The 27,793-nt window shown below is 46.3% G+C and overlaps 1 pseudogene; it reads left to right on the top strand.

Annotated features, from left to right (window-relative positions):
• The first annotated feature begins 14,706 nt into the window (after positions 1 to 14,706).
• Positions 14,707 to 22,252, top strand: LOC112627106 (annotated as a pseudogene).
• Positions 22,253 to 27,793: the final 5,541 nt, after the last annotated feature.

Here is a 27,793-nt window from a genome sequence, read left to right as displayed (position 1 = left end):
ATGTCTCCCTCTGGGGTAAAGGTCAGATAGACTTACTGCTCGGTATAAAATATTTGCGTTCTCTCATCTTGGTAACCTCTCCCGGAACACACTACCCTCTGTTACCTAAATGTGCAAAGTTACCTGGCCCTTTTCACTTTATTCTGTGGAAATTGGGGCAAGGGAAACTGACATAAATATGAACTCATGCTACTTGCTATGCTTTGAATAGTTGTCTTTTGTCTCTGACCCAAGAGTCTTGTATCTTCTGACAACATCCGTGAGACTGAAGTAGATAAAATTATTAGCATGAAAGCAGAGTAAAATCTTAGATCCTTCACAATTCTTGACACTAAAGTCTTTTGGTTCATGGAATTAAATATATAACCACTACTCGGAAGACCAGACTCGATCCCCTCACTAAGAAGGCTAAAGAAGCTGTCATGGTAGTAAAGAGTAGAAAAGCAAGGAGTCTGGAGCCAGATGGCCTTGGTCGGAAATCTGGCTCCTGACTTAAGGTGGTGTTTCAGCCTCACTGACCCTCAGTGTCCTCATCAGTAAAACCGGGCTAAAAATTATTCCTGCTTTGTAGGACTGTGGTGAAGAGTAAGTGAGATAATGAGATAAGATTAAAGAGTAAGTGATCTACAAATGCCAGGTGGTGTTGTTGCTATTGTCATGATTATTTGTAAACCTCTAGTCAGTCATTCCCATAGAGGCAGTTACTGAGGGTGCATGGAACTGCCGACAGTGGCCCTTGACCGTCAAGATCCATTCAGACCAGCTGTGAAGCATCACCCGCTGTGACCCCAGTAGGTGGTTCAAGGTTATAGTAAACCACGTCACCTCTGTGCTAGGTGTTCTCTGTAGGTCCCTTGCCCCCATTTTTACCATACGTATTAGTCATCTCAGTTCCAGAACAAAATACCATAGATTGGGTGGCTTAAACAACAGCCATTCATCTTTTCACATTTCTGGAGGCTAGAAGTCTGAGATCAGGGTGCCAGCATGATCGGGTTCCTGGCTCATGGTGCCCTTTCATGGTGCCCTCATATGACAGAGAGAGCACGCACTAGTGTCTCTCTTCTCATTAGGGCACTAATCCCCACCTCATGACCTCAACTAAACCCAGTTATCATCCAAAGGTCTCACCTCCAAATACCATCACACTGGAGGTTAGGGCTTCAACCCACAAATCTGGGGGACACCATTCAGTCCACAATATTATCTCTGCTTCCCCATCCTGCTCAAGCCCCAGGAGACCGGCTTCCTTGGACTGCACCATCAGGATCCTTTCCCTCTGGCTTCTGGCTGGGTCCAGCCAACTGGTGGCACCAAAAGGAGCTTGAAGGGCCAAAGGAGAAAGAGTTTGGTGCATTTATTATCTCAGGATTTTCTAGGCCACAGGTTGGTGGTAGCTGTGCTTCACCATTCAAGGCCACAGTTGTGGCACTGCAGGTCTATTCTACCACTACAGACCTGGCTCGATTCAGGTGATCACCCCCTCCTTTGCCCATTCTGGCCCCGGGAGTGGCAATGGCATCACACAATAACCAACCTGGGTGCCTTCTTACCTTTCTTGGTGTCTGTCCTTAAGCCTGGTCCAGACTTTAGTAAGTAGGCCATTACATTTTCCTGAGTGAACTCTTCTGAGTCTGCCATCTGTTTTTGGCCAGGACTCTATGCAAAGGAGCCTCCAAGTGCCCTCATCACAGCCTAAGCCCAGAGAGACAGGCATTTACAATCCTGAAAGGGTCTGGGCACAGCTGGGCAATACTGGAGCAATGCAAGCCTCCCTTCTTTACAGCTGGCAGTGGTTCTCAAATATTTTGGTTTCAGGATCCCTTTACATTCTTAGAAATTATTGAGGTTCTCAAATAGTTGTTAAGTGACTTATGTGAATCCGTAGCTACTATATAGAAATAAATTTGATAAATTTTAAAATATGAATTTATTCATATGAAAAACAATAAACATGATACATGTTAAGACAGTATTTTATGAAAAATAACCTGATTTTTCTGAAACAAAACAATAACATTGTTTTACATTTTGCAAATCTTTTTAAACATGTGGCTTACTGGAGGGTAGCTGGATTCTCATTGGCATCTGCATTCAATCTATTATAATATGTTGCTTTGGTTGCAGTATATGAGGAAATACGAGTGCTGCTGCACTGAGTTATTTTGAAACATTGCCTTTGTATAATATATTTTTTAAAGTAGTTAAGAATGCCCCTAATGTCATCAGGAGATTTTAACTACAAGCTCACAGTGGCAGAAATAAGTTTTCCAAAATTCTATATATATTGCATAAAGCTCTAATTTTGTCAATGCAACACATTCTGTCAAGTTTTCTTGAGTTGACAAATTTATTTTGTTTCATTTTCAAGAATGTGTCTGGAATACTCAAGACTGAAAAACTATAGTCATCTGCCAGTTGTTCTTTCAAAGTAAAAATGATGTTCCGCTGAAAGTAGTAGCAAGTTCAGCTTGCAACTGAAGTCATGGCAAATATACTTTGCCTACAGCCAAGCCAAGTATGCAGCGAAACCTCACATGCAGCATGAGTGCTTTATGCACACTTCCTGTTTCATTACACAGAGTATTAAAAACATATGAACTCCAACTGCTTCGTCAGGGGCATTCTAGAGTGAAACTAGCTTTTTGTCCCATTCCGGTGAATGGTGAAGAATACAGTGATCACTAGTGCAGTTTCTTGTCACCACCTCCATTCCTGCTAAGAGTTGGCAGTTTTACCTTTCATTACTTTTGCACTATTAGTACAAATGTCAGTACAGAAAAAAGAAAAGAAAAGAAAAGAAAACCTTATTATTATCAAAATAATTTTGATCCTACAGATCCCCTGCAAAGGTCTTGGTGCCCCCAGAGGTCCTAGAACAACATTTTGAAAACAACTACTGTACAGCATAGAATATGAAGTAACAGGGAGTGTTGAGCGCATCTTTATTTTGCCCAAAGACCTTTTCTAATCGGAAACTCACTTGAGCCTCTGGAATTTAAGCTCTATGAGAGCAGGAAGTCTTCCCTCTCAGAATTTATTAGTGCTTGCATGTGAAATGCCAAAAACAATTTATTGACTTAGAAAGAGGATTTAAATTCAATAGAAACCAAGAAATGATATGGCTTCTGATTTTTTTTAAAGGCTAAGTATCAGTTAAATGGATGTAACAATGCTTAATGAAAACAGTACCTCTGAGCCTCAGTTTTTTTCATCTGCAAAATGGACTTGATTTAATCCACTGCTTATCACAATTTTCCATTGAAGAACTTTAAGGAGCAAAGGGAAATGAATGAATATTTCTTGGGGGAGCCAGGAGTAATCTGTATCCAACCTATTTTCTTTTTTTGTTGGAGTACATGCGATAATCTAATACATTCATATAATTTGTAAAGGACAAATCAGTATATTTGGGATATCCATCAGCTTGAATATTTGTCTTCTTTAAATGCCAGAAACATCCCCAACCTATTTTCTGAAATCGCTTGTATTTTAATTTCCATAATTTTGGGTACCATGTAATTCTAATCCATAAAATATCAGTGTTTACTTTAATAGAGAGCAATGTTTTTAAATTACTTAGCAACAGCAAGTTTTAAAAGATCGATGCTCTATTTATCCAGACGCAAAGTTGGGTCTCAAAGGTTATGGTATGTGAATTTAAGTAATAGTCCTGAGTTTTGATGTTGGTTCTGCCGCTTCCTCTTTGTATGACCTTGGGCAAGTCTTTTGAGTCTCAGTGTCCTCACTTCAAAAAATGAGAATAATGGGGATCACAATTACAATAGTAAAACTATAATCTATAAAAAATAGTGCCTCCAGCCTGGGCACGGTGGCTTACACCTGTAATCCCAGCACTTTCAAAGGCCGAGGGGGGCAGATCACCTAAGTTCAGGAGTTTAAGACCAGCCCGGCCAACATGGCGAAACCCCATCTTTACTAAAAATGCAAAAATTAGCTAGGCGTGGTGGCACATGCCTGTAGTCCTAGCTACTCGGGAGGCTGAGGGAGGAGAATTGCTTGAACCCGGGATGTGGAGGTTACAGTGAGCTGATATTGTGCCACAGCTCTCCAGTATGGACGACAGAGCAAGACTCTGTCCCAAAAACAACAACAACAACAATAACAACAAAAATAGTGCTTTCAACATGGCGAAACCCCGTCTCTACTAAAAATACAAAAGTTAGCTGGGCATGGTGGTGTGTGTGCCTGTAGTCCCAGCTACTCCGGAGGCTAAGGCAGGAGAGTCGCTCAAACCCAGGGGGCGGATGTTGCAGTGAACCAAGATCACACTACTGCACTCTGGCCGGGCGACAGAGCGAGACTCCATCTCAAAAAAAAGAAAAAAAAAATAGTGCTTCCAACTCCACAGGTAGAATTCCCAAGAGAAAAAGACAGAAATGTACCTCTGAGTGTGTACAGAAGTTTTAAGTGCGGTGAAGTCATCTCATCCCTGGCTCCCTACCAAAACTCTTGGATTCTCAGAGCCGGAAGCACCCAGAGATTTTCGCACAGTGTTGCTGGTACCCTAGGATGCCTTAGAGATGTGTCAGAGTCCTAGTGAGCTGTGTTAGAGAAGAAAATTATTCTGACACATTAACATGGTAAGGAAGACTTAAATACAGCAAAGACAGAGGGATTTCTAGTCAATGAGCAGAGTGAGGGGGTCATTGAATGGAAAATTATTAAGAGGAGACATCAGGGATAGGGGATTCGTGCTAAACCAACTTAACAGAATTTCTGCTGAAGGCAGGCCAAAGACTTAAACATCAAAGATGGGGAATGAGGAATTTGAACAGATAGTGAAGGTGTTCAAATAGCAAGCATATGGAGATTCTTGGAAAACTGACTTAGCAGGATTTTTGCTACAGCTGGACCAGGAAGGCCAAAGACAAGGCCTGAGGATAAGGCCTGGTCTAAACGAGGGCACAGAAGAGCCTGTTTGTGAAGTTTGGTCAAGGACAGAGTTTTAATTGGCTGGGCTTCTCCCCACCTCTTCTCCCCACCTCCCATTCTTATGTACCTGATCAGCTCTGTTTGTATCTGTTTTAATTTGAATTCATGGTTCTTCAGGGAAAAACACATTGAGTAAATAGAGAGATGTTCCATGTTCATAGAAAGAGCGTCTCAATATTGTCAAAATATCAGTTATTTCCAACTTGATCTATAGATTCAATGCAATCCCAAACAAAATTTCAGCAAGTTGGCCAGGCGCGGTGGCTCACGCCTGTAATTGCAGCACTTTGGGAGGCTGAAGCAGGTGGATCACCTGAGGTCAGCAGTTCAAGACCAGCCTGGCCAATATGGTGAAATCTCGTCTCTACTTAAAAAAAAAAAAAAAAAATACATGGGCGTGGTGTTGGGCACCTGTAATCTAAGCTATTTGGGAGGCTGAGGCAGGAGAATTGCTTGAACCCAGGAGGTAGAGGTTGCAGTGAGCCAAGATTGCGCCATTGCACTCCAGCCTGGGTAATAAGAGCAAAACTCCATCTTAAAAAAAAAATCAGTAAGTTATTTTGCAGGTATCAGCAAACTGATTTTAAAGTTTATATGGAGAAGCAAAAGGCCCAGATTAGCCAACACAATATTAAAGGAGAAGAGCAAATTCAGAGAACTAATACTATCCAACTTCAAGCTTACTAAGAAGGATCATAACATTGTGTATTGGTAAAGGCATAGACAAATAGATCAATGGAACTGAAAAGGGGATCACAGAAATAAACTCACACAAATATAGTCAACTGGTCTTTGACAAAGGAGCACAGGTAATACAAGGGAGAAAAGATAGGCTTGTCAAAAAATGGTGCTATAAAAATGGATATTCACATGTAAGATAATAATAATAATAATCTAGACGCACACCTTATACTCTCCACAAAAATTAACTCAACCTTGTTCATAAACCTAAATGTTAAATGCAAAACAATAAAACTCCTAGAAAATAACATAGAAGAAAATCTAGATGACATTGAGTTTGGTGATAACTTTTTAGATATAACACCAAGGGCTCATGGTGGGGACTGCATGGCTATCTATAGGGAGCAACTGTTATTCAGGGGCTCAAAATGCAGGTCTAGTCTTTCCAGATCTTCTGGATATGCCTAGATCCTTTTCAAGCAGAAGCAGGAAATCTCTTTTGTTATGTCAAACCCCTTCATTTTTGAATGATGACAATTCATTAAATGTATTTAAAAGACCATATGGGTCAAAGGCAGTGGGGGGGCCACCGTAACGCCTCAGTGTGCCTTCTTCTGAAAAGTAGAAAGGATTTATGAATTATGCTATAGAGATAAATGAAAACTCTTGAAGATTATGACAGTCCCAGTAAGTGAGGAGTCTTTGGTCCAAAGCAAACTCTGCCTTTTCTTTCTCCAAAACTAATGTTCAAAAACATTGAAACAAATTTAGTAACTGGGTATGCCCGAGGGGATAGATTTCAATATTCAGGCTACATCAGGCTACAAACTAGGCTTTGATCTAGACAGAAACAGGAAGAGCTTGAGAAAAGTCAAGTGAAAGTTAAGAGGCCTTTAGTGTAGGGTAGAATTAAAGCTGAACAGCAAAGGATCGAATGCTGAGGATTTCCCACTCAAACCAAAGCCAAGGGGTGAGAAATGGCAAACAATAGCAAGTCAGTCTCTGGAAGTACTGAGGAAAGTCCATAGAAATGAACCCATCAAAGAAACTTGAACATTAAGAAGAAAAGCTGGGTTGGTGTAGCCCCTAATTTAGCCAAGCAACTCCAGCAAAGCTCTAACCCACCTCATCCTGGCTCTTAGGGGAGGAAGGTTCAAATCCCAGCTCCTTCATCTGGTAGCTGTTGTGATCTATGGCAGTGTTTGAATCTCACTGAACTCTGGTCTCTAGCAGACAAAACAGGAAAGATAACACCTACTGCAAGGGCTGTAATGAGAAAGAAGTGAGATAAACACCCTAACTCTCCATTGCTGCATGCTTACTGTATGGCACACAACGTCCCACTTAAGCTCATTACGTCAAGTCATCGCCATTGTCGTTGCCATCAAGATGTGTAGAAGCCCCCACATACAAGAGAAACTGAGTTAATGATAAGTGTAATGGTGCCATTTATGGCATCACTATCATTTCTATTACAGGAGATGTGCACACCTCGTAGTCCTGGGGTAGGTGGAAGCTTCTCTGAATCACATTATCAATCATCTCGGGAAGCCTGCCCTGAACAATTCTGTGACACAAGAATCATCCTGTAAAACATACATAGTCTTTCTTGTCCTTATTCTCTAACCCTTGAACATATTAAGCAGCTTGAAATGAAAATGGATTGTCCTTGTTTTGTAAGTAGATTTGAAGATTTTTCTTCCATATCTATTACCTCTCACACAGTGCTTGCCCAAGTACTGGGCACGTTAATATCTGATAAATTTTGTAAAAAATAAGTTTACTGTGTTTTCCCATTCCAAAAGCAATTTAGGCTCGTTACAATGAGCTTGGAACCTATAGGTAGGCAGGAAGAAGAAATAAGCTCTGAAGGGCAGTGGGCAATGCTAAGTTGTTCAAGGGTCTTTGGAGAGCAAAATGCAAATCCCAACCTGCAAACTATATGACTGGAGGGGTGGCTGCTTTCTTTGCAAAACCCTGGCAAGTTGGAACACATGACTTATTTGGTTTTCAACTACATCTTGCTCAGCTCAGCATCCCCTGGGCCTAGCAGGGCGCCTGGCAGAAAGGAGATATTTGATCTGAACACCGTATCACTAACCTCCCCAGCCCAGGGTGAGTCCAGACATGTTGGGAGCAGGGGAGCTTCTGGTTGCCGTAAGAATCTGAATGTGACACTGGCAATTCATGAGCGAGAGCTCACTATGTGAGGGGCAGTCCTACACACCCAAATGCCATGAATGCTGCCCATGGAGAAATACCATGGCTAGTGAAAGTAGCAGTAAAAGGAAACCAGTTGCCCGGGTGCAGAGACTCATGCCTATAATCCCAGCACTTTGGGAGGCTGAGGTGGGTAGATCACAAGGTCAAGAGATCATGACCATCCTGGCCAACATGGTGAAACACCATCTCAACTAAAAATACAAAAGTTAGTCGGGTGTGGTGGCACGTGCCTGTAATCCCAGCTACTCAGGAGGCTGAGGCAGGGGAATGGCTTGAACCCGGGAGGTGGAAGTTGCAGTGAGCCAAGATCGCACCACGGCACTCTGACCTAGAGACAGAGTGAGACTCCATCTCAAAAAAAAAAAAAAAAAAAGAAAGAAACCAGTTAGAAAGCAATAAGCAATGTGCTTGACAGTAACACAGAGTTCCATGTGTCTGAATGCACGGGGTGAGTCTGGAAGATCTCACAGCCCCAAAAGTTAATAGTGGTAACCCTCTGGGCAATGGAATTAGGGGAGCTTCAGAGTCATTTTTTTTCACTTGGCAAATCTCTATTGTAATTATTTTTCCTGCAAAGATGTTTTGTGATGCATGTGATGTGATAAATAAGAAAATAAAGATTGTATTTACCGTCAGATTTTTTTTTTCCCTAGAGATAGGTATTATTTGTAAAGACAGTTGAAATATTGAAGGAAGAAATGACTGAATGGAGTGCTTAATGATCAATGGAGTAATGGATCAACTGAGGGAAACCCTTTTTAGGGGCAGCAGCACCCTCACCCTGCTCCTCATGCTTGAGCTCCCTGGGATCTGGAGGGACATAAAAAGTCCTTTATCTTTCTCCAGGTCCCACCAAGTCTCCGAGTTTCTGCAGGTGGCTTGTTAGTCACAGAGGCACAGGTGAAATGGAGAAAGCTGCTTATCAGCCTGGGCTGGTGCAGATGCTATCACTGAGGTCCAGAGCCACACAAGAGCCTCAGTCTGACCTGTGTTTCTCTCCTGTTCCCCCTCAGATCCCCCACGGCCATCTGATAAGACACATTTAGCTGTCTAGTTTGCATGGTCCTGACAATTTTCATTCAAAACATATGCAAATACTGAGGGCAGGTTGCTGAGGACAGAGGTTGTGGTGAAATGCTTCTAAACTTTTAACCAAATGATTCGATTAACCCCAAGAAGAGGAGCCTTTGATTTAGGCCTCAATTTGCATCAAAAGGACAGTTAGGCCTTTGTTCATTTCTACCTCCATTTGGCGGCTTATCTCCTCTCTGGGAAAGTGGAATTAGCAACGTGACACAGTGACTTTCCCAGAAGCACTGGGCTCATTGGTTCCTAGCGAGGTGGCCACTGAAGCCCCCTTCACTCACCAGCTAGGCCCTGTGTGAGATGGAGCCTGGGCAGGCTCTGGGCAGGTTCTCAAGCCACGGGCCAGTGGTCAGAGCCAGCCCTTGCCAGAAGCAGTGGCAGGGTCAGCTGGGCAGGCAAGGCATTAGCAAAAACTGCTGCACAAATCTGACTGATGAATGAACGCTCTGAAAACAGCACCTTTGGAGTGGTAACCGGATACCTTACCAAGGGAAGCCGCTGATCTCCAGGAAGGCTATGGGGAATTCTGCAGAGGCATTTCCTGCTTCCTTACCCAGGCCTGGTGGACTCAGGCTATCTTCTTCTAATCCCAGACAGAACATCTGTTCAGACCAGTGGTCCTGGTGGCATCTGCCTAATGGGCACACAACTTGTGCGGTCACATGGGGAACTGTGTTTACAAGAACCCTGTCCCTAGTTTAATGCTCTGCTGTTGCTGTCTTGAAATTCCTATTTTTTTTTATAAGGGACTCCAGATTTTTAGTTTGCACTGGGCCCCATGGACTATATAGCCAGTCCTAGACCTGGGTTACAGCATGGCACTGACACGGTCCTCGGCAGTCCTGGGGAAGGCTGAGGTAGCTGCTGTGCCTGAATTTGGAATTCAAGGCCTTTTCCAGCTTAGTTTTCTGACTGCCTTTCCAGTTATCTCCACATCCCACACTCTTGGGAACATGTGACTTTCCGACAAAGATTCTGCCCTGCTCCGCCCTGCCTTTGCGCTTCTTATTCCCTGTGCCTGATTGACCTGTCCCTCTTATCTCCGTGGAGATCCTCTCACAGCTTTCATGACTGCAGAGGAGAATCTTTCTTTCTGAAGATTTTTTTGACATCCTGCAGGCAGGGTTAATGGCTCCATCTTCTTGACACCTCCAGTTGGAGCTCTTAGTGAATTCCAGAATGATCATGCATCTGTCTCCAAAGAGTCTTATTAAAAGTATTTAACAACTGGTATGGCAGAAGCACCAGTCAGAGCCAATGGAAGGAGGCCAGGCACAGCCCCAGAGCAGGGTCCCTGCTGGATTTGGGGAATCAAGATGCCCTCGGGGCCCAGAGTAGCAGCTGTATACCAATCATTAAGGAGTATTTCAACTTTGAAAAGCAGGTACCACTCTCCGGGTGTGGCCAGGCTGACCAGAGAGCACCCCACTCCACCATGACCCTCAGCAGGGGTCGTGTGTGGTTCCTCTCTCTATCCCGGTGTCTAAGACAGGGCTTGGCCAGAGTCAGTGCTCAGAGAAGGAGGATGGATGGACTGGGGAAAGTCTATGGTAATGGGTTTCTTCCTGGCATCCTTCACAAAGGGAGGGAATGATGAGACTGTTTGGGAAATCTGGAGACATTCATCTCTCCAGTTTTGTACATGCCATTCAAACCCACCACACACTGCACATGCCACATACTCCCCAATACACCCTCATGCCCCCTAAAGCCAGGAGCGACCCACAGGAGCCAGCGTGCGAGCCAGGTGGGCATCCGTGCTGGGTTAGGAGAATGGCCATGGGGTGGGGCTGCATGGGCGCTCTACAGGGAGAAGGGCCCTGGTGCTGGGAGGATTTGGAGAGGAAGAGAGGAGGGAGGCCGAGGGCATAAAGGAGACAATGGGGCAGCAAGGCCTCATCTGGCTGGGGCAGAGAATGGGTCTTAGGAGGCCAGGGAGAAGGAAGGTACAGCCAGGCAGGTTCTCATAGTGGGAGGGAGGAGGAAACTCATATGTGGAGAACCTTCTGCATGCCAGGCATACACTAGAGATACTACAGGTATCATCCCTGCTAATTCTTATACCTACCCCATGAGGCAGATGTACCTCCTTTACTGCAAGGGGGATGATCCTCTTGTTTCACAAATCAGGCTCAGACCGATGAAGTGACCTGCCCAGGGCTCCACAGCTAGGGAATGGAGCCCAGGTGCAGACCCAGGTCTGCAGGATTCCAAATCCCCTGTTATGTCCCCCTTGCTGTCCATCTGGTAAAAAGGTGTGTCTTTTGGCCTTTATTCCCACCCTGCACTGGGCCACACTTCTTGTCTTCCTAAAGGATGCACCTGAGCAGCCCATCCTCCCTTTTTACATTTCCATGAACTCTAGCTGGGAAAGCGTGGGCACTCGATGCAGAGCGTGGGATCGAGGCCAGCTCCAGGCTTCTCAGCCTCAGCACTACCGACACTTGCAGCCAGACCATTCTTCATTATGAGGAGCTGCCCTGTGCCTTGTAAGATATTTAGCATCTGTCTTAGTCCATTCGGCTGCAATACAAAAACACCATACAGCTCGTGGCTTCTAAACAACAGAAACGTATTTCTCCCAGTTCTGGAGGATAGAGGTCTGAGATCAGGGTGCCAGCAGGGTCAGGTTCCCACGAGTACCCTCTTCGGGGTTGCAAACTACTGACTTCTCTTTGTATCCACACACGGTGGAGAGAGAAAGAGAACACTCTGGCCCCTTCTTATAAGGGCACTAGTGGCAATTATGAGGGCTCCCCTTCATGACCTAATCACCTCCCAAAGGTCCCACCTTCTAATGCCATCACATCAGGGGTTAGGATTTCAACATAGGAATTCTGGGGAGACACAAGCATTCAGTCCCTAGCAACAGCATCCTTGGCTTCTGCCCACTAGATGCAAGCAGTACCTTCCCTTTATAAACCCAGTTGTGACAACCCAAAATGTCTCTAGACATTGCCAAATGTCCTCTGGAGGGAAATTCACTCTCAGTTGAGAACTGCTGGGCTGGATAGATAGCTGGTTGGGAGGACACAGAGGGGATTTCCAAGTCTTTGTCTCCTTCTACAAAGATGTGTCAGCTCTCACGTAAGCACCTGTCCTTCTGGCCTAGGTGCTGAGGAGTCAGGCTGAGTGGCAGGGGCTGGACAACATGACCTCTGGAGGGCCTTCTGCATGGGCCCAGCGGATCTGGCAGGGGGCCAGTCCCGCCCTCCCCCAGGGGTGACTGGGGTCCCATAAAGACACTTTGTCCGACAGCTCCCTTCCGCCAGTATCCCCAGGACGTACAGACCCAAGGGCCAATTATAAAAATGAAAAATCCAGGTCTCGGCCTCAAATGAGTAGTTTCCTTTGGCACTTTGATTCTCTTGTAATAAGTGCCTAGTCACCAAGGAATCCCAGGAATGTGGCCTTGATAATGAAAATAGGCGCCTGGCCCGGAGGGGCCCACTCAATGGACTGGCAGGCAGGCCTGAGCAGGTAGCCTCCAAATCTCAAGCAGCAATTCCCCTGCTGGGCAGGGACACTTGCTGAAATTGGCTGTCCCCACTCGGCCCTGGGACTGTTTTCACATCGCTGTTTCCAGCTACCTGGCTGCAGCACCCGCCTCCTGAAGAAAGCAAGAATCCCTATGAATGCCTGGCTCCATATCAGGAAAAACAAAACATAACCCAGCCTCCAACCTAACATTTTTTTATTGTTTACTATTTCATTTAATATCCCAACAATGATACTATTATTATTCCCATTTTACAGACAAAATAGTTGAGGCACAGAGAGGCTAAGTCACTTGCACAAAGGCTCAAAGCTGGAAGGTAGAGTTGCTGAGATCTGAACCTGGGCAGGTATCTTTGGAGTTGGTGCTCTTAAGAATTGCATTTCTGGGATTACAGGCTTGAGCCCGTGAGGCGGGTGGATCACCTGAAGTCAGGAGTTCGAAACCAGCCTGACCGGCATGGCGAAACCCTGTCTCTACTAAAAATACAAAAATTAGCCAGGCATGGTGGCAGGTGCCTGTAATCCCAGCTACTCGGGAGGCTGAGGCAGGAGAATCGCTTGAACCCGGGAGGCAGAGGTTGCAGTGAGCCGAGATTGTGCCACCACACTCCAGCCTGGGCCATAGAGCAAAACACCATCTCAAAAAAACAAAACTGCACTTCTACTGCAAAGTGACCAAGGTATTTGGGCCCTCAGGGCTAAAACCTTACTACATCCTGTAAAAAGCAAGGATCTTGGAAGAATTGAGGAAGAAGAAGTGCTACTTGTCTGGCCTGGTCAGGGAAGCCCACCTTCTTTGGGGCTCCTCCTGAGGCCCTGAATCTTTTATTTTACTACAAAACAGCATGTCCCAATTTCAGGATGCTAATCCCCAGAAATCAGTAGAATGAGGTTGTTTAGGGCACTGGCTTGAGTCCCGAGGGACTAGAGATTCAAGACCACCTCTGCTAACCAATGTGTGCCGTCAGGCAAGTGACGGAACACATCAGCATCCTCATCTGTAAAGTGGAGAGGACAATACTGACTTCATAGCATCGTGACACTTAATGAGAGAGTGAACATAAAGCCTGCCATCCGGGGGCTCTGCAGACCTCTTGACTACTATTTTGGTGAATGACGTGGGGGATCACCTAATGCCCTTGGAAGTGAGATGCCACCACGTCACCTAGGGCAGGTTGCCAAACTTCTCTGGGACTCAGTTGACTCACCCGTAATATAGAGGCAAGAAGGAGATCCCATTTCAGGGCCCAGGGCTGGAAGTGGAATATGCAGGGAGCGTCAGGGGTGATAATGACAAGTACAAAGGCTCAGAGGTGAAAACAGCATTGGCTGGCTCAGGATTCCAGGCAGTTCAGGATACTCAGAGAGGGACAGCAGGTGGGCCGTAGCTGAGACTACAAGATGGGCAGGCTCCAATTCTGAGGCTGAAATCCTCTCCTGGCTTCTGAAGCCCAGGGATGTTGGAGGGAAAAGAAGTTCCGACACCAGCTGAAATGATTGTTGACTGTGCCCTTTTGTTCCCAGCACCCCTGGGGCTTAGAGCTGGGTTCTCAGAGGACTGAAGGTTAGCAGAGGGAAGGAAACAGCTTGGCTGGACTGGGAGGAAGATAATTCGAGGGTGCAAGGCCCCAGGGCAGTACCTCCTCCTCCTCCCCTATACTCTGGTCCCTTCTCACACACACACACACCATTATGTGGCACTCACAGTGGGCTGATTGTGAGCACCAAGGACCCAGTGCAGGGGCCGGGCTGGAGCAAAATTCTACTAATAATAGCCACTCTTCATTAAGGGCTTGCTGCACACCAGCTGCAAGGCTAAGGACTTCCCCAGCTTTATCTCACTTAATCCTTACCAGGCTCTGCAAGGTATGGATGATGCTCCCTCTTTCATGAGGAACTAAGGTTCAGAGAGGCTGAGCACTCTGCTCAAGGTCACACAGCTGCCAAGCAGCAAACTAGGGTCCAGCCACGGGTGATCCAATCCCAAGGCCTTCACGAATGTGCTCTCTGTAGCTCTTTGAAACAGCTCTTCCCCTTAAACAGGCGATGGAAGTAGGGTGGAAACCCCAAAATCCCCTTTTCAAGCTCCCTTAAGAGTTGATCCCTCTTCAAGTCCAGTTAGTTCAACATTTAAATGAGTGATTTCCATAAACACTGTTTTTTACATTCAATACTCTAAGATATGTCACCTATCTGAAGATGCACCATTGGTTTAATGATGCCTTTCAGAGAGGAAATATAAAGGAAGAGCACATTAGCGTAATGGACTCAGATTTCTCCCACTTTACATCATGGGAACGTGAGCATCTTAGAGTGGAGGAAATGTTGGGTCAGACTCTGTGTTAAACACCAGCGACAAAATACGAAGAATAAGACTCATGGGCAAATTCATGCTGCAGCTCTCCTTTCAAGTAGCCAATACATTTGGTATCTACTTTTTATTAAAATGTCATTTACATAGAGTGTCATCCACACACATTAACTGAGTTATTTCATATCCCCACGTAGTTATTTCATACACCCACATAGCCACCATCTCTTCAATGAATATTTATTAAGCACTATTTTTCAAAGGCCAGAAATACAATTGGGAGCATCATTGGCAAGGCCTCCTCCCACAATGCAGTGGAAAGTGCAGGGAGGCAGAAAGATCAAGTACGCAAAGACGTTCACAAAATTATTGCAATTGTGCTGGTATCATGAGAAAACCAAGCGGTGCGCAGAGATCAAGAAGAAAGGAGCTTCCATTTTAAATAGGGTGGTCAGGGAGAGTCTGTCTTGTGCAGGAAGCTGGAACCTGAAAAATCAAAGTGTGGTGTCCCCAGGGAAAAACATCCCAGGCAGAGAGAACAGAAAATGTGAAGTTGCTGAGAAGTCAGAGAGCTGGCATTGGAGAAGACTCATGTAACTGGTGGACATGGGCAATGGTGAGAAGCACCTAGAGAGATGGGCACTGGCCAAGTCAGCCGAACACATGGGGGCATTGGGATTTGCTTCTCTGCCAGGTGTGTGCCATAGAGGCATTGGTGTTATGGGCAGGAGAAGAGAGAAGATTTCATGAGGTGGTCACTTCCCACTGCCAGGTCGGCTGGACATGGGAAGGGCATTCCAGGGAGGGCTCTGGGTGTCCGAGTGCACAGTGGCAGGAAGCAATGATGCTTGTTCAAGTGCCTCCCCAGCGCCCTGCATGGCTGGCACCTAGAGGAAAAGGGTACACAGAGGGGAGCCGGGTGGGCAGTGTGAACAGTGACGCAGAAGAGGCACCTACAGACCTGTCGTTGGTGGGCACGAAGGGAGTTCAGATATTATCCAGAAAGCAATGTTTCAAAAAGATCCTCCGTGCAGTATGTAAAGCGAATTGGAGACATTACAGATGTGGCATAGGATGAATCCCTAGAGGCACCAGGGGATCTCTGAAAACTGCAGTGGGTGGGTCTCCTGTGAGCATCATAGTGTGTGCAAAGAGTCCCATAGCACCTGTGCCTGTTCCTGCTGTCCTATTTGAGGAAAGGTGCTGTGTTTCATTTTGAGATCCACGGCGCCTGGACATAGCAGGTGCCCAGGAGTAACTGAATGAGTGGATTCCCATCTCACATGTGCTCTTACCATCTCCTCTCCCCAGTCCATCCCCAGACACAGTGTCTCCTCCCTGAAAGCACTCAACACCCCAGATGCCCAGACCCCCACCTCACCCAGGTGTACACAAAACCCTTACTGGTAACAGCGTTTAGACACACTTCTGCTCAAATCTTGGCTGTGTTGTATACTTGCAAGGTAGTGAACCTCTCTGAAGCTCAATTTCCCTATTCCCTTAAGTGGGGGTAATGATAGTGCGAACTCCCAGGGTTGTGGAGAAGATTCAACAAGTGAATGCAGACTTCCTGGCCACAGCGAGCTCTTGTTAGGAGAGTAAGATGGCAGGGGGAGCTGTAGGCCTTCCCCGTCCAGTCCTGGCCTGCCACTGCCACCCATAACAGAATAGAATCCACTGGAAAGGCAGAAGCACAGGCTGTGGACATGGGTATATGATATCTGTGTCTCCTGTGTCTAGCACTACAGGTTGGCGGTTTTTCCAAACCTGGTATTAATCTGCAAATCAATCCAAGTGATATAATGAGAATGGGACTATCTATATACCCCCAGAAGCCAGGACTCAATCAAATGCTTCTATTTTTGAAAGAAGCACTCTAAGCAACTTTTCTTAGGACTATATTAAGACTAACAGGCTGGTCACTCCTCACCATCACCTCCTGCAAGTCCTTGAAAGTCTCCCTGGCCTGAAGTGAGTGACCCAAAATGTATGGGTCTTCCTTGGGCCAGTAGGGGCACCCAGGGCTGAGCTGTGGTCACCAGGGATCCAGTGCTGGGAGAGAAGGTGGATCCTCATGTGACTTCTGCGTACAAGTCATATGAAGTGTCAAATGATGGACTGGTGCTAAAACCCTCAAGGCTGGACCCCCAGCTCATCCAAATACATGTGCACATTACAGAGAGAGACATTTAAGAGTCCTTTGGGATGAGAGAGGCAGGGTTTAAATACCAACCTTGCCCCTTATTTGCCACCTGATTTTGAAATATCAGTTGGGATTAAGGTAATGTGCAAATTAAAAGAGGTCCCAAATAATAGTGACTAAATAAGATAGACATTAATGTCTGACGGGCAACAGTCCATGACCGATATGGCAGTCCTTAGTGCCAGAAACCCGGGCTCTGCCCTGCATAGATCTTTCCAAAGATCTTGCACCTCACAGAGCAAGATAGCTGCTGAAACTCCAGCCCTTATGCTCACATTCTAGCAGGCAGAAAGAAGTAAGGAACAAGAAGGGAAAGTCTTCCCCTCCTAGCCCCTTTTAAGGACACTTCCTGGAACTGTATACATCATAGCAACCCAAACCCCCTTGGCCAACCTTAATCACATGACCACATGTGGATGCAAGGGAGCTTAGGAAAGGTCATTATTCTGGTTGGCCATGTTTCCAGATAAGAATCAGAGAGTCTAGACCTAAGGAACAAGGAAGATCATGTATTGAGGGACAGCTGGCAGCTTCTGCTATCATGGGGCAAAATCACATCCTTTCTGATCTCTGCTTTTTCAATCTGTAAAATGGGATGAATAATAGTATTCATAGAGTCATTACGAGAATTAACTGAGATTCTGTAACATACCAAGGACACTGTCTGGACTATGGTGAGCATGCATTATCTTTCAAGAGATACATTTTTGTGACTCATTGCTCTCATCTTTGATCTGCAATAAGAACCAGTAGAATTGCCGTTTCAAAACTCATCTCAGGCTGATTTAATGTCGTGTTATCTTAATGGCAATACCTGGTTTGCAAGGGGGACAGGGAGGGAACTCACAGGGGCACCACTGCGGGGTTGCCATTGTCCTTCTTTTACAGATCAGCACAGTGAGGTGCACAAATGTAAAAGACAGATGCAAGGTTACCTAGTTAAGAGAAAAAGCTAGACTTTGAGCCTGGTCTTCTCTCAAGCCTGGGCACCTAACACTGCATTAGACTGCCACTCTTCTGTGAATACCATGGGCAAGCATCCTTGTGCCCAGGAGATTCCAATGGGAAAGACTTCTCTTGGAAGGCATGTTTCATGCTGCAGGAACTTTCATAGCCAACCCCGTGGGCCCTAGCAGGATGCTGCCCAAACACCTCCCAGCAGATGAGCTCGGGCGCCACATTCAGTATTCTCTGGGGAAGCCTGCAGCCCCTAGGCCATGGTGGGAGGCTACGCCTCCCAGCGGGATGGGGGTCTTCTAGTGGTCAGCAGCCACCATGCTTCTTGGCACACAGTGCTGCAGTGCAGGTTTACTCCAGTCCCAGCCTGAGTTTGTGTGGGTAATTGCTCAGCACTATTCTTAAGATGTGACATCACAGGGCCTTACTTTTTCACAATTGCTACCTGTGGGTGCTGGTGCTGTGGCTGAAGTTCCGGGTTGGCTGAGATACCCAGAAGGAACCACAATTGCTCAGGGGCCTTCCACCTACAGGAGCCAAGGAAGCCAAGCCAAGGAGCTCTGCCAAGCCTGGCACCAACTCTGTCCACGAGGAGGGTTTGGTGAGCTCTGGACACTCATGCGCCATGAGACCTCAGCCTGAATGCAGAGGGTGCGGGACCAGACTTTCTTTGCAGTTGTGGCCTGGGAAGCTCTGAAAGACCTGCAGGGCAGTGGTTAGAGGGACTGTAGGGGTATGGAAAGAAAGATCTGCTTCTGAGTGTCCTTCCTTGGGCTTTTGTCCTCAACTATCTCCTGGTGGCTCAGCCTGACTGAAGAATAAGGTGACAGGAGGGGGAGGGAAGAGGAGTCAGAGGGAATTGGGGAAAGCTGAGGCTGAAGCATCCACCAGGATACCATTGTGTGTGTGTGTGTGCGTGCGCGCACGCGCGTGTGTGTGTATGAGAGACAGAGAGAGGTATTTAGGCAGAATTTGATGCTGCAGCCTTGGGGCAGGGAGACATCTTCTATATGCTATGATGTACACCCACAGTCCCTGGCTTCTAGAGCTGGTCATGCTTCTGAACTGTGGGACAATTTCTATCCAAAGCCAACCTTGGTCTGGGCTTACCTACTCCTTCTGTGACCCCCATCCCACCTCCTTTCTGTGCCCTGCAACCACTCTGGCCAGCACTCATCAATATGTCTTCTCTGACCTGATTAAACTGCAAACTCCTTGAAGGCAGAAGCCATGTCTTATACCTGAGTCCACTGCATTAGCGCAGCACCTTGCATGTAGTAGCAGCGGCTCAACGATGGCAAAAGAATAAATTCTCATCTGGAGGCTGTTCTAGTGTCATGTATATCTCTCTTCGCCCTCACCCTGTAGACCCTCTGGCAGACCATATACCCTTGTAGGACAGGGGTGCTGACAATCTTTGGTACAAAGCAGGCCTGGGGCTGACTGGTGGTTCTGACATTTACATGCAATTGTTTACAAAAAAAAGTTGTGATTGATTGATAGTGTCATTCACTTATATTTTTTTCTTCACTTGCCCATTCATTGAATTCTCATGGGGTACCTATGTACCCAGGCTCAGGGGCTGGTGCTGGGTTCACACAACAGAGAACAGGCTATGATCGCTGCTTGGAATGAATTCACCATCGGAAAATGACCACACAGCACATCTCAAGGGCAGCGACTGCAGGCTATGAGAGGAGCAGGGCAGGGACACCTAACCCAACAGGGAGAGGACCATGTGGCGTCTTGCTGGACATGGCAGCTGAGCTGAGCCTGGACAATGTGTGAGAATCATCCAGGACACAACCGGGGAGCAGAATGAGGCTGGCAGGGAGAAGACAACATGGGAAAGGGGTCTGTTCACTCCTGTCAGGGCAGCCCTGGAGTCCAGTGTATGACAGGGCAGAGCTGTCCCAGTAGAACAATTCTTCGGCGCTCTGGCTGGGAATTGGGTATTTTTCCTCCATGACTTTTGAGCATCCAGGCTCCCTGCTCATCTGGTTCTTGCCATAAATAGTTCACCTTGTACCAGGTTGAAATGAGGCCTCCCTCCTCAACTGCCCCCATTCCTCCCCTCTTTCCTCCTGGTTTGGCACATACGTCCTTCAGGGAGCCTGAGGCAAGAAGGGAGGGCCCTGAGGGAGGCAGGAAGGATGGTGTGGACAACCACAGCAACCTGGTAGCTAGGCTCTCCTCGTCCACAGAAATCCATGCCTGTCAAATGCAAGCTTAGGTGCTCTGCCTTGCTGTTCCCACCTGTAAAATGGGGGTTAGATAACCACACTTCAATTAAATGCAATCTAACACCTATTTATTGAGCTCCTTTTATGTGCTAGGTACTAGGTTAGTTTTTGGGGGGACAGAAGTGAACACAGACATAGTTTCTACCCCACTGAGGTCTCAGTTTATCTTCTTCTAGCTCACTGCTTGGTCAAATCCTATCATCTTTCAGCTTAAATGTTTCCTCCTCAAAGGGGCTTCCTGACCTCTGATCTGCAGTAGAGCCTTGCTTCTCTCTGGTAGGGCTCCTTCTTCCCATTAGAGCTGTAGTTATATCTTGATTTTGGTTGCATATCCTTACAATCCTGTCTCCTTCAGTAGGCCACGTCCCATGGGACATTGGCTTAATATTTCATTTCTTGAGCTTGGCACATAACTGATCAAGCTAAAACATACTTGTTGAACAAAAACGAAAGAATTGGGGAAGACAGATGTTAAATATGTGATTTCGAGTGGGAGGAATGTTCTGTCTACAAAAGAAACTTCCCTCGGGCTGCTTCCCTTTAGGATCTCCTGAGGTTATGTTCTTACCAGTGGTGCTGCTAGCTTCTTCTTTAGGGCAGGGACTATGTCTTATGGGACCCAGCAAGGTGTCTAGAAGAGTCAGTATTCAGAATACTAACTGAATGCCACCATGTGCCAGACACCATGTTAGGCCCTTTCTGATACATTCTCTCTTTTAGTTTTCAGTAAATGGTCCCTTGCACAGTTGAGATACTGAGAGTTTTCCATAACTGGCACTCCATAGAAGTTTATAGTTGATGAAATCACTAGGGTTGATCTAGTCTCGAGATTATAAAAGGCTTGGTCAGCAAAGCCTGAATCCTGTCCTCTTGCTCTCCTTCCCAGACTGCATGAGCTTCAACACTCTCTCCACCTTCTCTACCAACTACCAGTCCCTGGGCTCCATCCAGACTCCCAGCTACGGTGCCCGGCCAGTGAGCAGCGCAGCCAGCATCTATGCAGGTGCTGGGGGCTCAGGCTCCCGGATCTCTATGTCCACCAACTTCCAGGGCGGCTTGAGGTCTGGGGACCTGGTTGCGGGGATGGCCAGGGGTCTGGTGAGAATGGGAGGCATCCACAGTGAGAAGGAGACCATGCAAAGCCTGAACGACCGCCTGGCCTCCTACCTGGACAGAGTGAGGAGCCGGAAGACCGAGAACCAGAAGCTGGAGAACAAAATTGGGGAGCATCTGGAGAAGAAGGGACCCCAGGTCCCATTACTGGGGCCATTACTTCAAGACATTGAGGACCCGAGGGCTCAGATCTTCGCAAATGCTGTGCACAATGCCTGCATCATTCTGCAGATCGACAATGCCTGTCTTGCTGCTGATAACTTTAGAGTCAAGTATGAGACAGGGCTGGTCATGTGCCAATCTGTGGAGAGCGACATCCGTGGGCTCCACTAGGTCACTGATGACACCAATGTCACTGGGCTGTAGCTGGAGACAGAGATCGAGGCTCTCAAGGAGGAGCTGCTCTTCATGAAGAAAAACCACAAAGAGGAAGTAAAAGGACTGCAAGCCCAGATTGCTAGCTCTGGGTTGACCGTGGAGGTGGATGTCCCCAAATCTCAGAACCTTGCCAAGATCATGGAAGACACTGGGTCCAGTACAAGGAGCTGGCTCAGAAGAACCGAGAGGAGCTGGACAAGTACTGGTCTCAGCAGATTGAAGAGAGCACCACAGTGGTCACCACGCAGTCCGCCGAGATTGAAGCTGCTGAGGTGACACTCAACAGAGCAGAGACATACACTCCAGTCTTTGGAGATCGACCTGGACTCTATGAGAGATCTGAAGGCCAGCTTGGAGAACAACCTGAGGGAGGTGGAGGCCCGCTACACCGTGCAGATGGAGAAGCTCAGTGGGATCCTGCTGCACCTGGAGTCAGAGCTGGCATAGACCCGGGCAGAGGGGCAACTTCAGGCCCAGGAGTACCAGGCCCTGCTGAACATCAAGGTCAAACTGGAGGCTGAGATCGCCACCTACCGCCGCCTGCTGGAAGATGGTGAGGAATTCAGTCTTGATGATGCCCTGGACAGCAGCAACTCCAACTAAACCACCCAAAAGACCACCACCCACCAGACAGTGGACGGCAAAGTGGTGTCTGAGACTAGTGACTCCGAAGTTCTGAGACATTAACCCAGGAGAAGCAGGGTCCACTTTGGGGAGCAGGAGGCCAATAAAAATTTCAGAGAGCAAAAATAAATAAATAAATAAATGAAAGGCCTGCATTTCATGGGCCAACATCTTTTTTTGTGTGTGCGTCAACTAATTTGAGCACTACGCTAAGAAAGATTCTGTGGCTGTAGTGGGCTGGAGGTGACCCCCAAGACATATGTCCATGCTCTAACCCTTGAAGCCTGTGAATGGGACCTTATTTGAGTTTAAGAATTGGAAAATGTGAAAACTCGCATTTGCAGATGTAACTAAGTTAAAGATCTTGGGATGCACTTATCTGGGTTACCTAGGTGGGCCCTAAAATCAATGACAAACGTCCTTTTAGGAAACAGAAGAGGAGAAGACATGGACACAGAGAAGGCGAGAAGGCCATGTGATGACAGAGACAGAGATGGGAGTTATCAGCCACGAGCCAGAATTCCATGAGCCACCAGAAGCTGGAAGAGGCCAGGAAAAACTACCCTACCCCGGAGCCTTCGGAGGGAGCTTGGCTCTGTTGACACCTTGGTTTTAGACATCTGGCCTTCAGAACTATGACAGAATAAACTTCTGTGTTTCAAGCCACCCAGTTTGTGGCAATTTGTTAAGGCAGATGTAGGAAACTAATCCAGTGGCCTCTCAGCTTGGTGGGAAGCAGAGCCCTGGTAGATTCTATGCCTGCGTGGGCAAGGGAGGCCACATGGCAGGGCGTGTGCTGGGGATCAGATGCCTTTGACTTGGATCGACCAGGTCTTCTGGCTGGGGCTTCCTCTGTGTAAACAGACACCAGATCACTCCATCACCGAGTGATTCAGCATTAAATGGTGCATAGATGGAGCAGGATAGAGTTCCTTTGTGGGAGTGGGAGCAGCGGTGTGGGGAGCAGTGGCAGCACTAGTAGCTTTGTCATCATTGACTGAATAATAATGAAGGGGGAAAACATTTGGGGAACTTGGGGAAAGTAAAGACAGTGGCTGGTCATCTTTTTCATCCCCTGGCCTGCTGCCTATAGGTAGGACCACTGTGAGTTGTGAGTCATCCAGGAAGATGGCGGGGAAGTCATCCTGGCAAGGGGTTCTGCTTCTGTTGGAGTCGCCCATTCCAAGGTTTAACAACCCTTCCCATCAGGGCTTCCCCATCACATTTGAGCCATTCACTGCCCCATTTGAACCTTGGTTTTCCTGCCCAATCTACAGCCAAATATCAACCAAATCCCATCCATCATGTAACAAAAGGGAGACCAGGGTGGAGACAAGCAGCCCAGGACGCTGACTCACATCCTTTCTTGCTGTGTGATTTTGGAGAACTTCTCATCACTGATCCTTAGTTTTCTCATCTGCAAAATGGGAAGAAATTAACAATGCCTATTCCAAGAAGTTGCTTTGAGGATTCAACTAGATCATAGGTATAAACAAGGCCAGTTCATACATTTAATAACTGTGCAAAATGTTCAATTTAAAAGCAAATCTTTGAGATGAACAAAATAAAGCAAGCAAAATTAGCTGTGTCATTGAATTCCAGACCCTTTAGCCTTTCCTCATGGGTTTTCTTTAGTAATCACTGTTTATTGAGCACTGACTGTGTGCCAGACACCTTCCGTGTCATCTCATTCAGTCCTCGCAACAACCCAGTGAAGTCGGTACTATTGTTATACCCACTTAACAGGTGAGGAAACAGAGGAGAGTGACTTGCCTAAGGCAAAGTATTAAATGGAAGATCCATCTCTTAGCTATCACATGACTGAGTATCTGCACAGAACACTCCTCTCCTAGTGCTCCTTTGCTGTCTTGGTTTCGAAAGTGGACCCCAGTGAATCCCCTAAGACCACAGACTCTTTGAGAAAAGGGAACGCAATCCTGTGTTCTTACACCCCAAGCACTGGTGTGAGAGTCTCATGCAGGATAAGTAACACTGTGCGGAAATCATGAATAAGTGAGTCAATAAATTAATAAATAATGGAGAGTTTTTAGAAGACAACTTTATACTAAGATGAAGGACATTGACACTATCGTCTACCTTCCTGTGTGACACTGTGTGTGACAGCTCTTTCCTCTGTAAAATGGATACAATAATATGCCCTCTGCCCTGTCATGGAGACTGCCAAGGGACTGTTCAGCTTGAATACAGCCAGATGACGCAGTTTTTGCCCACGTCTGTATCTCCATCAGTGACTGGGTCAAGGGACTGTTCAGCTTGAACAAAGCCAGATGACGTGGCTTTTGTCCAAGTCTATATCTGCATCAGTGACCAGCGTAGAGTACGTATTCCAAGGTTATTTGCTGAATGAGTAAATGATTCAGAACATTTTTCCCCCAGCCATTTCTAAGTTATTAAAAGCTGCCAACCCAACTTTCCATTGGCTACACAATGAAGAGGTGGAGTTGTCCTGGTTTGGAGCAGGCTTCTCCCCCATCCTATAGGAATTAGCTGAAAACTGTGGTTTGGTTAGGGCTGGCCCTTCAGTTGGAGCCATGTTTATACATTCACTTGCTGGAGCCTAGAGAGGGTTAAACCTTGGGCAGCATGGCCTGAGTGTTCTCCAACCCTGCCTTGCCCCATTACCTTGCCTCCAGCTGAGATTAGGCCATTAGTTTACTCATAAACAGGTGGCACACTTCACCTGTGTGTCTGGAGATAAGGGCCACTTTGAAGCTGTAGCTCTGAAAGCGACACTCTGCACCCCCAGGCCTACCCACCGCTTTGGTCTCAGCAGTCTGGGAGGTTGTTCTTTGCAGGCAGCTCTGCCCTGTCCTTTGGAAACCTCTGTGCTTGTATCAAGACTCAGAATGGCCACACAGACAGAAATGGAATCCATGATAGGGCTTACAGAATATAAAGAGTCTTGGGCCAAGAGGGCACGGGTCAAGTCCTACAAACCCCAATCAGGGGAAGGTTGGAGAACCCTCATTCTAGGACTCAGACTGAAGTCTTCCAAAGGTGAAACTCAAGTAACGCCCTATTTCTAGTCCCATCTAAACTCTTTGGCCTTCCTCCTAGGTACTTCTTCCTTGCCAGGCAGATATTAGGAATAACCATACAACATCAGATTTCCTTTGACAATCCTGATTATGAATGGTTTAACTTGACTCACTAAGACACACTAAACCCACAGGATAAATCTAGTTTACTGCTTGTTTTTGGATGGCCCATGGGCTAAGAATGGTTTTCACATTTTTAAATGACTGAGAAAAAAAAAGAACATTTTTGACATGTGAAAATTATGTGAAAGTCAAGTTTCAGGTCCATAAATAAAATTCTACTGGAATAAGCAAGGCTCATTCATTTACATATGGTTTATGTATGTAAATGATACATACATAAATGTATGAGTAGGTCTCATCGCTTAGCACTGCTTCTTGGTGCACGGAAAATCACAATGATGCCACACCTATCAGCTGTCAGTGTGAAAGATATTTTCAGAAACAAAATATGGTAAATCCATTGCAGATCAGCACTAACAGATAAACGTTTACAATTGACTGTGATGTGACAAAATACTAATTTTGAAATCCAATTAAATGAAATATTATTCCCCCCCAAAATAATTCCATCTTCTCATTAGCAAACCTGTATTTCAAGAAAATGGACTCGGTTGTTATTATTTTTTAATTTTCATCAATAAGAATTTTGTGGTCTTTTCTTTTCTCTCTTGCATCTTCATAATATCCTAGATTTTGCCTCTTAGTCTACAAAGCCTAAAATGTTTACTATCTGGACATTTACAGAAAAAGTTTGCTGGCCTCTGACCTAGGCCATTGAACTATGTCAGAAATTGCATTATTTTAGTCTCCCAACTCCATGTCCTCAATGATCCTATATCCATGGAGAGGCTAGAAATCCTTTAAAGACCACGATCAAAATTTTTGGATTTCCTGCCTGATCACTCTTAGGAAACCATGAAAAATTAACAGGAAGACCCACTCACATGCATTTCTTGTCCTGGTTTCCTGGTCCACTCATCTCCCTTCCTGGCATAACCAGTGCCCCCTTGATACTCTCAGAGAAGTCTCTGTGACCTATCTAGGGCTCATTAATTTTTCTCTCCTCTGCTCTAACTTCCCATAGGAGAAATTTAATTAATCCTGGTCCCTTGATGGATCAACTGATACCAAACCAATGGAAAATTAACTCCCTTATTCAAATATTTATCAAGCATGGTGCTAGGGGCCAAATCAGTGAGAGATCCTACTTGGCATACACCCCAAACCCCAAAGAGCAGGATGGCTTGGGGGAACTGGACTGGAATCAGGAATCTTGAGCCTAGGTTGAGCTTGAACTCCACACTTCCTGTCTGTGTGACCTTCTTAAGTGGCTTGATCTTTCAGCCTGCACTTCCTCATCTGCAAAAGACAAAGCTCAGGCGGAGTTACCTCCAGGCTAGCTTGAAGATTTATTTTAAACTGGGTAAGTTGGCAATGAGGCACTCATCAGCAGGAAAGGCTCTGAGGGTTGCCAATGGCGTCCTCGCTACCAACCACTGAAACCCAGTCCTGTAGATTTTTCCCATCACCAGTCTGGGACAAAATGTCTTTTTAAACCTTTGCAGCCACCATCCCCCCTCCTTCCTGCTGGCCCCTCAACCACATGCCCCCAAGGAGTTCTGGAGCAGGACTTACCTCCCACAGCCCTGGGCTCAGCCAAGCCCAATTTCTTCATCCAGGATCAATTATTTTTTTTCTCCTTACCTTAAAGAATAATAATGAATCATACTGCCAACCCCATAGTCCTTTCTATTATTCTCTCTGTCTGACTTTGGATTTCCTCTTGGGTTGTGTAATTTGGCCTTTACAATATCCTTTCCATGCTAACAAAAACGAAGCACTTGGGAGGAGGTGTTAGAGGAACGTTTGGTCCCCAAAGCCAGGAGTTTGGTGATTTCTTGCCTCCTACTCAGCCACTTCAGTCACCAAATCCTGCTGCCCTTTTCTTTCTAAATTTCTCAATTCTACCTCCCTCCTTCCAAGGCCCTTAGCCATTGTCTAGGTTGATTGAACCAGCATCTGTCTCTTAGTTTCTTGGGACTCCAGTTTCTTCCCTGCTCCTCTCAGCAGTCACAGGGATCTTTCTCAGTGCAGGTCTGGTCACATGTTTCTTCCCTACTGCTTAAATCCTTCACAGCTCCCAACTACCTAAAGAATAAAATCTAAGTTTCTCACATTTTGGTAGCTTACAGTTGAATCTCACATGGTTTGTCCAAAGGAGTACTTTCTGAAACTGAATGGGATGTTTTTAGTAGGGACACATGCTCAGTCAGCCCTGAATCTGAGTTTAGGGTCCCTATAGATTGTTAATCTGCTCACCTCTTGAAATGGACATTTGTCATGTGTTTGCCAGCCATTCAAGCCCCATTTTCTTTTCTTTTTCTTTTTTTTGGTAAGAATTCCATGTGAATCTTAAAAAGAGTCAGGGCTCAGGTACCACCTCTCCTTATCCAGGCAG

This window comes from Theropithecus gelada, chromosome 6 (genome assembly GCF_003255815.1).
Source record: "Theropithecus gelada isolate Dixy chromosome 6, Tgel_1.0, whole genome shotgun sequence".
Classification (NCBI taxonomy): domain Eukaryota; kingdom Metazoa; phylum Chordata; class Mammalia; order Primates; family Cercopithecidae; genus Theropithecus; species Theropithecus gelada.
Note: the sequence above shows the minus strand (reverse complement) of the source record. Positions and strands in the feature narration are given on the sequence as shown.